Source organism: Haemaphysalis longicornis, unplaced genomic scaffold (genome assembly GCF_048455015.1).
Source record: "Haemaphysalis longicornis isolate Haplotype H1 unplaced genomic scaffold, Haemaphysalis longicornis Haplotype H1 scaffold_1, whole genome shotgun sequence".
Lineage (NCBI taxonomy): Eukaryota > Metazoa > Arthropoda > Arachnida > Ixodida > Ixodidae > Haemaphysalis > Haemaphysalis longicornis.
Window position 1 is genome coordinate 103,199,075 of NW_027526203.1, and position 12,790 is coordinate 103,211,864.

At 48.0% G+C, this 12,790-nt stretch overlaps 1 pseudogene; it reads left to right on the forward strand.

Annotated features, from left to right (window-relative positions):
• Positions 1 to 11,734, forward strand: part of LOC144144830 (uncharacterized) — a 26,610-nt pseudogene extending 14,876 nt beyond the window's left edge.
• The last annotated feature ends 1,056 nt before the right edge of the window (positions 11,735 to 12,790 follow it).

The following is a 12,790-nucleotide window of genomic DNA, read 5'->3' on the forward strand; positions in this document are numbered from 1 at the left end:
TTTGAGTGAGCGCAGATGTGCTGCTCAGCATTCAGTCTGAGTTTGAGTGAGCGCAGATGTGCTGCTCAGCATTGAGTCTGAGTTTGAGTGAGTGGTGATTCGAAAAAAAAAATTGTGAGTGAGTTTGAGTGAGCCGCGCCAACTTTGCCGAGGTATGCTGCCCAGGCTGTTTTCTCCCTCTTCATCTATCGTCATTTGGTTCAACCGCTCGTACGTGTGCTCTTAGACCTGGCCGTAGCCGTTGTCTATGGGCAGAGCACGCGAGCGCCATCACGTGGGTGCCTCACTCGGGGCCGCCCACTTTTTCCACTACCCAAATATTCTAGTTCACTGTAGGAAAAACAAACATTTCATGATGTGTCATGACTGGCTGGAAACCTTTTCTTTCCTTCATGCTGGCTGGATGTTTTTTGTCACGTGCACAGGAGACCGCCAGCGCCGCTGACGGACAACGTCAGCAACGCAACAAAAGCCCAAAACACGATGGCCGCACTGAAACGCAGAAGCGCAGAATTCGAAACGGCTTTAAAGATGTTAAAGATTCAAAGCACATGCCACTCCGGCAGAAAGCAAGCGTGGTCCTAACCTGCATTCCCTCGGGCATTTTCAAGAGTGGGTTGCTTTCTGTTTCCCGAGTGCCATGGCTTCGAAAAAGTTGGTAAACCAACAGATCCAAGTGTTTGTGCGATGCCAGTGAGTTCGTACACCTGTCATAATGCTTGAAGCGTTATCGAGCCTACGCAGAGTCAACGTCGCATTTTACGACTGATTTCTTTATGCACTCCGTTGGGGCTTCGCAGTGCGGCATGCAGCCTATTTGTTCCTCAATTTCTGCAGACCTCTGAACTCGCAGAAGATAAAGATGGGCATTACAAGAGCGGTCGAGGTCACTCTAGACAAGAGGAAAATCCTTGTAAACGACGGATTCGCGCAAGAGTGGGCCGTGTGCAAGTCGTTTGACAAGGCGTTGGAACCCGAAGCGAAGCAGGTAAGCGCGTAACGGGCCCTTGCCGTGTTGCTGTCCCTTCATTAACACTGTCCTTGTCGTTTCTACGACTCCATGTCTCCAGATTGACGTGTAGGTCATGGGACCTACAACAGCCGAGGTCACGACGAGTGCACCGTGTTCGCGTGTGTACATCGTTTGCGGTAACAAGGAGGGGAACGCCCCCGTGCATGCGTCGCAGTTTTTCCGGGAGACCGAAGCGACTTCGGCTGCGGGCAAGACGTTCACCATGGAAGGGGAGTGGTCCAACGCCAACCTAATTCCGCGCACGCTGCAGCAGCTGCTCGAAGAGCTGCAGTAGCGGGACTTGGAGTTAACGATCCGGGTCTCCTTCCTGGAGCTGCACAACGGGGAGCTCTTTTACCTGCTCAGCGCGCACGACGACACCTCGAGGCTCAAGAATTACGAGGACTCGAACAGAAATGCAAGTGTCGCGGCGCCGTTCTCTTTGTTATTTTCTTGCGCTGGGAGGCACAGCCGTGGTGCTAACGCTGGCGCTGCGCATATCTAAACACACAGGTCACTGCACAGTAGCTTGTCACAATTGAGGCCAGAGGGAAGGCAGGTCTGTTGTTTCTGTTTCCGAACCGGTAGCGTTCAGAGCAGAGCTGCCACCCCCTGGGGAGGGAAGCTCAAGGCTGCAAGCAGGCTTGGAGTAGGCACTATTGAATTTTTTGTTGCAAGCGATGGGCCAAGCTTATTAAGTCCTATGCTACGCTAATGCCACTACACGAAAAAAAAGATGAAAGAAACATTTTGGTATGCCCAACAACTGTATCCCATTGTTTTCATTTCATTTTCATCTATTTGTTCCTTTAGGGACAGCGGGCACTACATAAGTGGCATTACATAGACATTATCTTTCCGAAGTTACTTCCTTTTGCTATCCTGTCCACTTCTCCTTTTTTTCTTCCTCCGGCTCTGCCAATCTCCCCTTCCCCATTATTTGCCTGCGCCACTGGCATGAAACGTGGCTTTCTAGTTGCGCCTACCTGCAGCAGTTCTGTCTGTGACACATTGTTGGTGCACCAAGTACAGTTAGATAGTGTTCCCACTGCCACTTTTTAGCCAGCGATCGAGCAGTCTGTTTGCAGGTATTTTGGTGTGAGCAGCATTGCTTCGTATACGTTTCCACGACCTCTGCTTCGTGCGCTTATTGAACTCGTGCCCTAGAGTTACTGCTAGTAGTAACACTCATTGCGGTGCTGTTAGTCCTACTTCATCATCATCACAAGCCTGTCTAAGCCCACTGCAGGGCAAAGGCCTCTCCCATTATTCTCCAATTGCCCCGATCCTGTGCTAACGGCGGCCAATTTATCCCCGCAAACTTCTTGATCTCATCTGCCCCTCTAACTTTCTGTCACCCTCTGCCCGTTTGCCTTCTCTAGGGATCCACTCTGTTGCCCGTAATGACCAATGGTTATCTCGACTTCACAGTACATGCCCTGCCCACGTCCATTTCTTCTTCTTAATTTCTCCTAATATATCCTTAACACGCGTTTGTTCCCTGATCCATTCCGCTCTCTTCTTGTCCATTAATGCTACACCTATCATCTTCCGTTCAATTGCTCGCTGAGTCGTCCTCAATTTAAGTTGAACCCTCTTAGTGAGCCTCCAAGTTTCTTCCCCGTAGGTGAGCACACGTAAGATGCAGCTGTCATACACTTTCTTCTTCAGGGACAATGGTAAGCAGCCATTCATTATCTGAAAATGCCTGCCAAATGCACTCCACCCCATTCTTACCCTTCTAATTACCTCTGCCTCATGATTGGGGTCCGGGGTCACAAGTTGGCCTAAGTAGATATATTCGCTTACCACTTCCACTGCCTCACCACCTATCTCAAATCTCTGTGCTGTCTCGAGGTTATCTATCGTTACTTTAGTTTTCTGCATATCAATTTTCAGGCCCATGGTTCTACTCTGTTTGTCCAGTGCGGTAAGCATGCTTTGCAATTCGTCCCCGAGTTACTTAGCAAGGCAACGTCATCAGCAAACCTGAGGTTACTGAGGTATTTTCTATTAACCCTTACTCCCACCTGTTCCCAATTCGATGTTCTGAGTACTTCTTGTAAACATGCTGTGAATAACATTGGAGAGATTGTGTCTTCTTGTCTGACGCCCTTCCTTATAGGTAGTTTGCTGCTTTCCATACGGAGGATAACGGTTGCTGTGGATCCAATGTAAATATCCTCTAGTATTTTTACATAATGCTCGTCTACACTGTGTTTCCGTAATGCCTGAATGACTGCTGAGGTATAGACAGAGTCAAATGCTTTCTCATAATCTATGAAGGCTATATAGTATAGGGGTGCAGTACACTCTGCGCACTACTCTATCACCTGATTGATGGTGTGACTATGGTCCATTGTTGCATAACCGTTACGAAACCCTGCTTGTTCTCTAGGTTGACTGAAATCTGAGGTGGCAGAAATTCTGTTAACGATTACCTTGGTAAGTACCTTGTAGACGACTGACAGTAAGCTGATCGTCCTGTAGTTTTTCCAGTCCTTCATGTCGCCTTTCTTATAGATTAGAATGATGATAGCGTTCTTCCAGGATTATGGTACACTCGTGGTCATTAGGCATTGCGTGTACAGGTTTGCCAGTTTTACTTGTACAATTTGCCCGCCATCCTTCAAAAGGTCTGCTGTTATCTGATCTTCACCAGGTGCTTTGCCCCCTTTCATTTATGTCAAGGCCTTCCTTACTTCTTCAGTCGTTACTGGTGGGATGTCTATCTCCTCTGAACTCTTTCTCGTTCGGAATTATCCTGGATGTCCCGGCTACTGTGCAGATCCCTACAGAACTCCTCGGCCAATGTGACTATTTTATCTCTATTTGTAATGACATTGCCTTGCTTGTCTTAAGTGCATGCATATGATTTTTCCCCATACCTCAACGCCTCTTCACTGCTTTCAGGCTGCGTCCGCTCTTTACAGTATATTAGATCCTCTCCCTATTATACTTCGTATGGCAGCTGTCTTACTGTTATTGATTAACTTCAAAGGCTCCGCTAGTTCTATTCTATCAGCTGCCGTGGAGATTGTCATGCTTTGGTGTTTCCTAATTAGATCTTTTTTCTCCTGGGAAGGTTTGCCAGTATCCTGTCTAGCCATCGTGCCCCCGACATCTACTGCACACTCCATGATAATGCGCGTAAGATAGTTGCTGGCTTCCTGTGTCGTAAACTCTGCTTCCTCGGTAAGAGCTGAATATCCGTTTTACAGCGTGATCCTGAATTCTTCAACTTTACGTGTTGCTGTTAGCTCATTGATCGACTTCTTACGTACTAGCTTGTTACGGTCCCTCCTCAAATCTAGCCTGATTCGAGATCGTACTATACGGTGGTCACTACACCTTACTCTTCCGAGCACTTCCACATCCTCCACGACACCAGGGTTATCGCAAATTATGAGCTCTATTTCATTGTTATTCTTCCCATTCGGGCTCCTCCACGTCCACTTCCGGCTCTCCCGTTTGCAGAAGATGGTGTTCATGATACGTAGATTATTCCATTCTGCGAGCTCAACTATTAGGTCCCCCCTGCTATTTCTACAGCCCAGATCATAGTTCCCAACTGCCATGTCTCCAGTCCGATTCTTGCCTACTTTAGCATTGAAGTCTCCGATAACTACATTATACTGTGTTTTTATTTGAGCCATTGCCGATTGCACATCTTCATAGAGGCGTTCAACTAGCTGGTCATCGCGACTGGATTTAGGTGCTTAGCCCTGTACCTCCTTGAGTGTGTACCTCTTATTAGGCCTAATTACAAGACTGGCTGCCCTTTCGTTAAGGCTGTAGTGTTCGTCTATGTTGCAGTTATGCGTTTATTGACTAGAAATCTCGCCCCCAGTTCTATTCTGTCCACTAGACCACGGTAACATAGGACGTACCCATTTTTCAGCACCGTAGGGGCTTCACCTGTCCTTCTAGCCTCACTAAGTCCTATTGCATCCCATTTAATGCCCTCTAATTCTTCAAACAACAACTTCAAGTTCTCGTGTTAAACGCTGCCAGGCTCAGATTCCAATGGCGGCTTGTCCGGCTCCAGGGATTCTTAGCACCCTCTGCTGCGTCACAGGTCTGACCACCGCCGTGGTCAGTTTCTTCGCAGCCACTGGAGACTGAGGGCCGGGGGTTAATTGGCGTATTCATGGGAGGTTGTAGCCATTACTACACCAGGATGGACAATCCTGCTCTGGTGAGGGAGTGCGTTACCGGCGACGGTCGCCGGGGTCAGGGCACACCCCAGGCCTCATTCTGCAGTTCCATCAACACGCGGATTTTTTTTAATCCGGTGGGAATTGTCCGGCACCGGGATTCGAGCCACGGCCCTTCTGCATGCGAGGCGGATGCTCTGCCTCTACGCCACCGCTGCACTCTTGTCCTAGTCCTAGTTACGTAATGTTAACTAAGAGGCTGCGTGTGTGTTGTCGGGGCTCAGTGATCATCCAGGGTCCAAAAGGGATCACCGGGCGCACTCGTGAGGAAGTGTCCTCGAGAAAGGTGCCGCCAAGCGTCTGGCAGCAGCCACACTGCTCAATGCTGCGTCACTGCGGAGCCACACGGCCTTCTCTGTCACGGTTCGTATCCGAGAGACCATCACCGGTGGCAAGGAGCTTGTGAAGACAGGCAAGCTCAATCTGGTGAGCCCCAACTGAGTTTGTCTTCGCAAATACTGTGTAACTACTTTCTACATTGTGCGGCGTTGGGATCAGCTGTTGTCTTCTATTAAAAGAAAAGGTGAAAATTGTAGATCTGCCCATGACAGTATTGCTAGAAGACCATCTGCTTGTCCTTTACTTGAATACTGTTTTGTGGAGTTCCTAACGGCCAAAATTTCCACACGCAACAGGCAATGAGCTGCGTCTCCCCTGCACTCGGATTTTACAACTGCGCAGTTTAGCATCTCCATTTCTCTTCTTTGTGAGTTTACCTGCTGGCAGGCAGCGAAAGCGTCGGTCGTTTGGGGGCCATGGACAGGGGGTCCGGGAGGCTGGCAAGTTGCGCGCTTTTATATTTTGAGATTCCTTTGAGGCGTGCAATGCACTACGTTGCTGATTTCTAAATGTGCGTCTTCCTGCAGCCACAGTAGGTGGCATGCACTTTGCCCAGTGGTGGCTCCAAGTGCTGAAAAATAAATGCAGTGATTGCCTCGAATGGTGCAGCAGCCTTTTAAGATGTGCGAGTATGAGCCTGTCACTTGTGTTGAGACTAAAGGTTGACCATGTTGTCATGTGTTAATGGTGAACGGAGCCGGGTAGCATGGACAGCTTTGTTCCAACTGCCTGATTAGTCTGGCATTTTTAAATGCAGAGCATTTCTTTAACTCACGATGTCACCCGGCGTTGACGTGCCTCGGCGTCTGCAACAGCCGTTCCAGGTGCGCCCTCTCCCCCACTCCTCCTCTCCCGCATCACGCTACCCTCCTCGCTCTCAACAACAGGTCCGCACCCCTCCCCATACACTATATAAAAAAAAATAATACTTACCGGCGCCTGGTTTCGATCCCACGACCCTGCGGGCGGAACGCAAGGTACATGGTGCTCTACCCACTGCGCCACAAAGCCCACACAGAATGGAAGGCTACGAACGCGCCTTATATCCTTGACGCATTCAAACTACGTCAAGAAGCTGCTGATACAACGCATTCACTACCTGTGGGCGGAACGCGAGGTACATGGTGCTCTTCCCACTGCGCCACAAAACCGACACAGAATGAAAGGCTACGAACGCGCCTTATATCCTTGACTCATTCAAACTACGTCAAGAAGCTGCTGATACAACGCATTCACTACCACCAACTCCCCAAACACTAAACGTTAACGCAATACACCCACCCCCTATGCGACGCATTTACTCGAGTCCCCCTCGCGGGGAGATGGGCCCTTTTTCTTTCTTTTCCGTGTCCCTTATGTTTCCAAAGAAGCATTTGGTTTCAGAGCTTGTTCAATAGAAGCTGCTCCTCCTTGGTCACCCCCTTCTCCTCATGCAGGCAACATCAGCCAGTCCCTGCTGACCCTTGGCCGTGTCATCACAGCTTTGGTGGGCAAGGCCCCTCGTGTGCCGTGCAGGTATTTCATTCTGTACAGTGACAACCAGCACCGCGAGAAATTGACCAATTTTGAGGGGTCTAACTAAACATTTTTTCTGTGCTATGCATAGTGGTCAGGCACACATTGCAGTGACATAAAATGCAGATTAATCCACGCGCTTTCCAATGTTTTCATAATGAATGATTGCGAAAAAAATTATCAAATTCAAAATTTTTGTCCAGGCGTCGAAGAAAATAAAAAATAGGAAGTTGTGTATAATAAACCACCACTAGTAGAAAAAATTTAAAATATACATTTTGTGGGTAAACATTTAAAAAACCCGTCCTCGAAAAAAGATAGCGTTGCGCGGTACAATTTGTCAGATATAAAAGAAAAAGTTCGCACGCGTGGTGCCCTTGCCTTGCGGTGAAGCCCAACCTCTATTTCAAATTTTGCTATTTTGAATGGTTCTCTAGAAGAAATCTAGTGGTTTGACATCATTAAAGACCCCAATTAGCCTTCACGTGATTTATAAACACCTCGTCAATGATTATGACCGACACAATATTGAAGTCAAGCAAGCTATGCAAAAAATCCGCTTGGAGTTGAAAACCAAACTCTGTGGTGGATGCGTGTGGTGGATCAGTCAGGGCTTTTTTTTTTTTTTTTTGCGGTTTATTATCATGTTCTGACTCGCTGTGGTAGCCCTGCTTGCAGGAACAAGGTACGATGCGCTAGAATCGTGCCCAGTAATCTTTCACCAAGCCGCCGTCGTGCTATAAAGCGAGTTCAGCATTGCAAGCCTACTACATTGCAGCGCTACCTAACAATTTCGAAAAGAAACAATTACAAGGCTGCTGGAGACTTTCTCAGAATAGACAGCTCTACTAAGAAGCGAACTAGATTTCCGGAAATACCTTTGGACAAAACCAAAACTGGCCGATGAGCAGCTGGGGGTGTTCAAGGCCGATTGGTAGCGTTGTCCTCGTCTGAACTGATATCCGCCGGCTCGGTGTTATCTTTAGACTTTCACCTGAAGCTATAATCCCAGAAGTAAGGCTTGGGTTAAGTGGAAGCACGAGCGGCACGCCTGTTTCGAGGCACACTAGTGGGCAACGGAGGCGCCATGGCAAATGAGCTGTTAGTTGGGTAACTGCGTAGTAGCGCCAAATATGAATTTCACAACGCAAAACGAAACCGAAACTGTTAGAAACTGGCTGAAAATGCCAGGCACACTTGCTAGACATGCGAGGGAAATCAGAAATAAGATTTGGCAGAATAAAGCAATCCTTTCTTCGAACCAAAGATCAGTAGTGAATACCTGGTGTCATTTTCAAGTAATTATCACCTCTCAACGCTGTCGGATTACAAAGCTGACAACATTATTTGGTACTTGACTTGCCAGGAGCCTTTTGACAGAAGAATATCGTCGTAATGTAGCCTAACCACGAGCGGCATGCGTTTTTGTCAAGTGCAGCGGCCACGCCCCCTTCCTCAAAAACACACGCACCTCCACTCGCAAAAAACGCTGTCAAAAATCTGAATGTCGCTGGAGCGGGAAAATTTAAACTAATTGTAAAAGGGCAGTGCCTAGACTAACCACTAGCCGCATTAGGTGTACGAGAAACTAGTACAACATGTCGAAATAGGCAATATACATCATCGATCACCGGTGATCGATTTGAATAGGCGTGGTAACGAAATAGTTAAAGCTGCATGCGCGGACCTAACTTCTGGTTTACGCGTGTTCTGTCAGCATGTGTGTGCACACATTCGTATAGTCGAGCAATTGGCCTTGTGTCCCCTTCGCAGCTCCAAGGGGCACCAAAATGCGAAAACAATGACCCGTGTCCGTGGATTGGTGCCACTAATACAAATGTGCCCCTTGTGGCAGCTGCAGTTACTGAAATGCCATGGGTTCAAAAGTGGGTGTCAGGCACATTGCAGTTGGTGAAATGGGGGGGGGGGCAAATCTTGTCTGTGCAAACCAGTGTGGCGTAGGGACCCACAAATATGACGGGTATCTGGAAAGAAACATTCCTTTTCCCGAATGGCACAGAGCTGACCCACTGTGCTCCGTGCACGCTACCTGAACCGACCAAAGTTGCCAATTCCCTTGTTTACTATAATCGAATTGCTCTTGGAGGGGCTCATAGATGGGCTGTAACACAGTCTGTTACCATTGGAACCAAGCTGCACCTCCAGACAATGACCTTTCCAGCAAACCTGCACAGGAAGTGCTGCATCCGTCAAATCTGGAACATTTTGCACATTTGGCAAATTTGTTTACCTCTTTCGTTGCCATGCCTATTCAAAATCGTTCAATTTGAACAATAACTTAGGAGCCCCTTTTCATGGTGTTCCAGGTGTTTCTAAAATGAAGCTCTGTGGGGTTAGCTTAAAAAATGCCCTTCTCAAAATCAGTTTTTTATCATTTTTCCAACAGAAATGCGATTTTCCACGCGCATTTGCATCACCTGAGTGTGGAATAGGGCAGGGTCGTCGACTCGTCGCACGCCACTGCTACCAAGTAAGGCCTGGTGCTCGTAATTACTCTGCATCAGTGTTTGGTTTTTGTTATCAGGACACCAATGGTGAATCAGATGACTTTCAATCATCAGGTTTGCACTCTTGCAGTAATAACCGCTAAAATTGGCTGAAATTATCAAGCAGTGCTGTTTGGAAGGTTATTTTATGCTTTTAGCAGTTTTATTGCCTTTTTGGACATTGTTCTATGTCATGTTGTAGCTCTACTTACCACAGGGCCATTCGCAATCAGTTTAGAATGGTTTCAATTTCATTTCTGCGTCGCAATATTCATATTTTTGCACTATTACGCAGTTATCCAACTGCGAGCTGATTCGCAATGGCGCCTTCATTGCCGGCTACTGATCCTCTAAAAAAGCATCGCTCTCGTAATTTCACCCCGTCCTGATTCGATTTCTGCGATAAGAAGTTCAGATGCAAGTCAGCAGGTAACACCCCGTCGTCGGATATCATTTCAGACAAGGAGAGCGCTTCAAACCAGCCATGCACGAAAATGTGGGTTCAATTACCGGCCGTGGTGGCTGGTTTTCTGATGGCGGCCAAAAGCAAAAATGCCCATGTGTAAGAGACTTTGGCGCACGTTGAAGATCCTCAGGTAGTCAAAATTCATCAAGAGCCCTGCACTACGGCTCGCTTCATCGCCTGCATTGCGTCGGCACGTTAAACCCTACAATCAATCAATCAATCAATCAATCAATCAATCAATCAATCAAACCAGCCTTCCACACCCCCTGCTGTTGGTCAGCCAGTTTCGTTTCTATATGAGGGCATCCCTCGGACCTGAAGTGTTGCTTCTTAGAAATGTCTATTCTGACAGTCTCCAACAGGTTTGGTATTGTTTTTCAAAAATGTTGGGTGGCGCTGCAATGCAAGAGACTTCAAGGTCTGAACTCTTTTTGTCGTACGACAGCTGCTAAGTGAAAGCTTTTTTAGCGTGATTATGGCGCATCGAACCTCATTCCTGCATGCAGGGCTGCAATAGCGCGTCGGCAAATGGTATTTAACTGCAAGTTTATGTCCTGACGCGTGACTGACAGTGAACATCAACAAGCATCAGCCACTGAGTTTCGTTTTGAACTCCGTACAGATTTGTCCCCATTCCGTGCTTGTCCCGAGTGTTGTGCTGGCCGTAAATGCAAATTCAGGAATTTACAAGGTGTTTTTACGTCACATGGGGACCAATTGGTGCCTCTGATAATCTCAAACCACCAAATTTCTTCGAGAGAACCACCAAAAATTGTTGCATTTTTAAATGGAGGTTGGGCTTCACTGAACGGCACCGGCACCACGCATGCTAACATGTTTATCCCGCAGAGTGTTCCATGCAAGACGACATTTTTTTCTAGGACATGTTTTGAAATGTTTCCCAAGAAAATGCATATTTTAAATATTTTCTATGAGTGCTTTGTTATACACAACTTCTTTTTGATCATTTTCGACGACAGCTGGACAGAAATTTTGATTTTGATAATTTTTTTTGCAACCAATATGAATGAAAGCATTTTTTAGAACTGCCGTTCTTGGAAAGGGCGCTAAGACATCTGCATTTTATGTTGCTGCAATATCAGTCTGTGCATTGTAGAAGTGTTTAGCACAGTTTTCTTAGTCCTAAAAATCGGTCTATTTCTCGCCTTATATCCCGCTGCGTAACTTCAGCTTGTAAAGATTTTCACACTAGCTGCCGTACTACCATAGGCAGCAAGGTGGTCACCAGTCTAGATGTGCAAAAGTGCTGGTTGCATCGCCAACTGTTTCGCTACCAAACATGTGCTGACCCAACATTTTGGGGTGTGCATAAACCTGGCCTTTGAGAGGCTTGGTATTTGTGCTGCAATTTCACGTAATCCAGTGCCTCAACAATTTGGTGCAGGAGAGTGCCCAAATTATATTTGGGGGTGTACAAACTAGGTGCATTTCGTCCCTCTTGTTTTAGGGGATAGCTGAAATGCTTCTCCCTTGTTCTGCTTTCAGGGAGAGCAAGCTGACCGGGCTGCTGCACGATTTTCTTGGTGGCCGCATCATTGCAACCGTCTCGGCTGGCATGTCTGGCCTGGACAAGACCCTGAGCACCCTGCACTATACCCACCTGGCCCAGAACATCACTAACTGGCCTGAAGTCACCCAGAAGAGGACCAAGAGATGATCAAGGCAAGGCCTTCAACTTTTCTTTTCAGGATGCCCTCTCATGGTTTGCAGATGCCTGCTCTTGATCCTTTGGTGGATGCAAGGTTCATTTGTGAACCCAACTGCAGCCCCATCTCCAAACGCATCTGCTCTTCTGTCTAATCTTGCTTTTCCCGCCGCTCATTACTGCAGACCACTCCTTTCTTCCCCCGCCATACCATGACGAGTCAATCTTTTTTGCTGCGTTGAAGTCGCGTGCAGTTTTACTTCGTAGGAGGGTAAACATATATTGTTGTCTCCAGGAGGTGGAATCCTTAGTCCAGGGCTCAGCTAGCTGATACACCTCGCTCCACCAGCCGAAGCTGGTCGGACAGGCATGAGCTGCCCAGGGCTTGCCTCCGGAGCTTGGGTAGGGTGCACTAGAAGCTCGGGAGATTTGAACGGATTCGGTGTGGGGGGGGAGGGTGCTTTTCCGGCGGAGAGCGAGTGGCAACATCGGCAACATGTCGCGACACACTCGAGTGTCCGGCAAGGCATGGTATACTGTATACAAAAGGGCAACGCACGCGTTTGTTGTCCCCCACTTAGCTAACCCGAGGGCATGGCTGTAGGCAGGGCGATGAGCCCTCCCTCAAGCCACTCCAGCACGATTGCCTCTCCTGCACCCTCTCCCCAGAGAATAAAATAGGTCCGCACCCTCTTCCCCCGAGGCCAAAATTCTGCCGATGCTCATGCTGAGGGGGCTAACGCTTTGGGAGGTCCACTCTTTTGCAATCATCCTGACGCGTCGTTCCATGAAAGCGCTGACGCGGCGGAAAAGCATTGATGCGTGCACGTTTTGTATATCGATACGCTCCAAGGATACGCGCTTTTCTTCACACGCGACGTGCCACTCGCAACAGGAAGCATGGCGCTGACGGGAAGCATTGCGGAGGCTTAAACCCGGTCACCTTCCCGGGGGGGGGGGGGGGAGAGGGGGCACGCCCTCACGTAGTTGACGCCTATGCCCTCCCACTCACCATCTCCAATAATCCGATGGGAACAACCCAAAACCCACAAACCAAAAACAAAACGA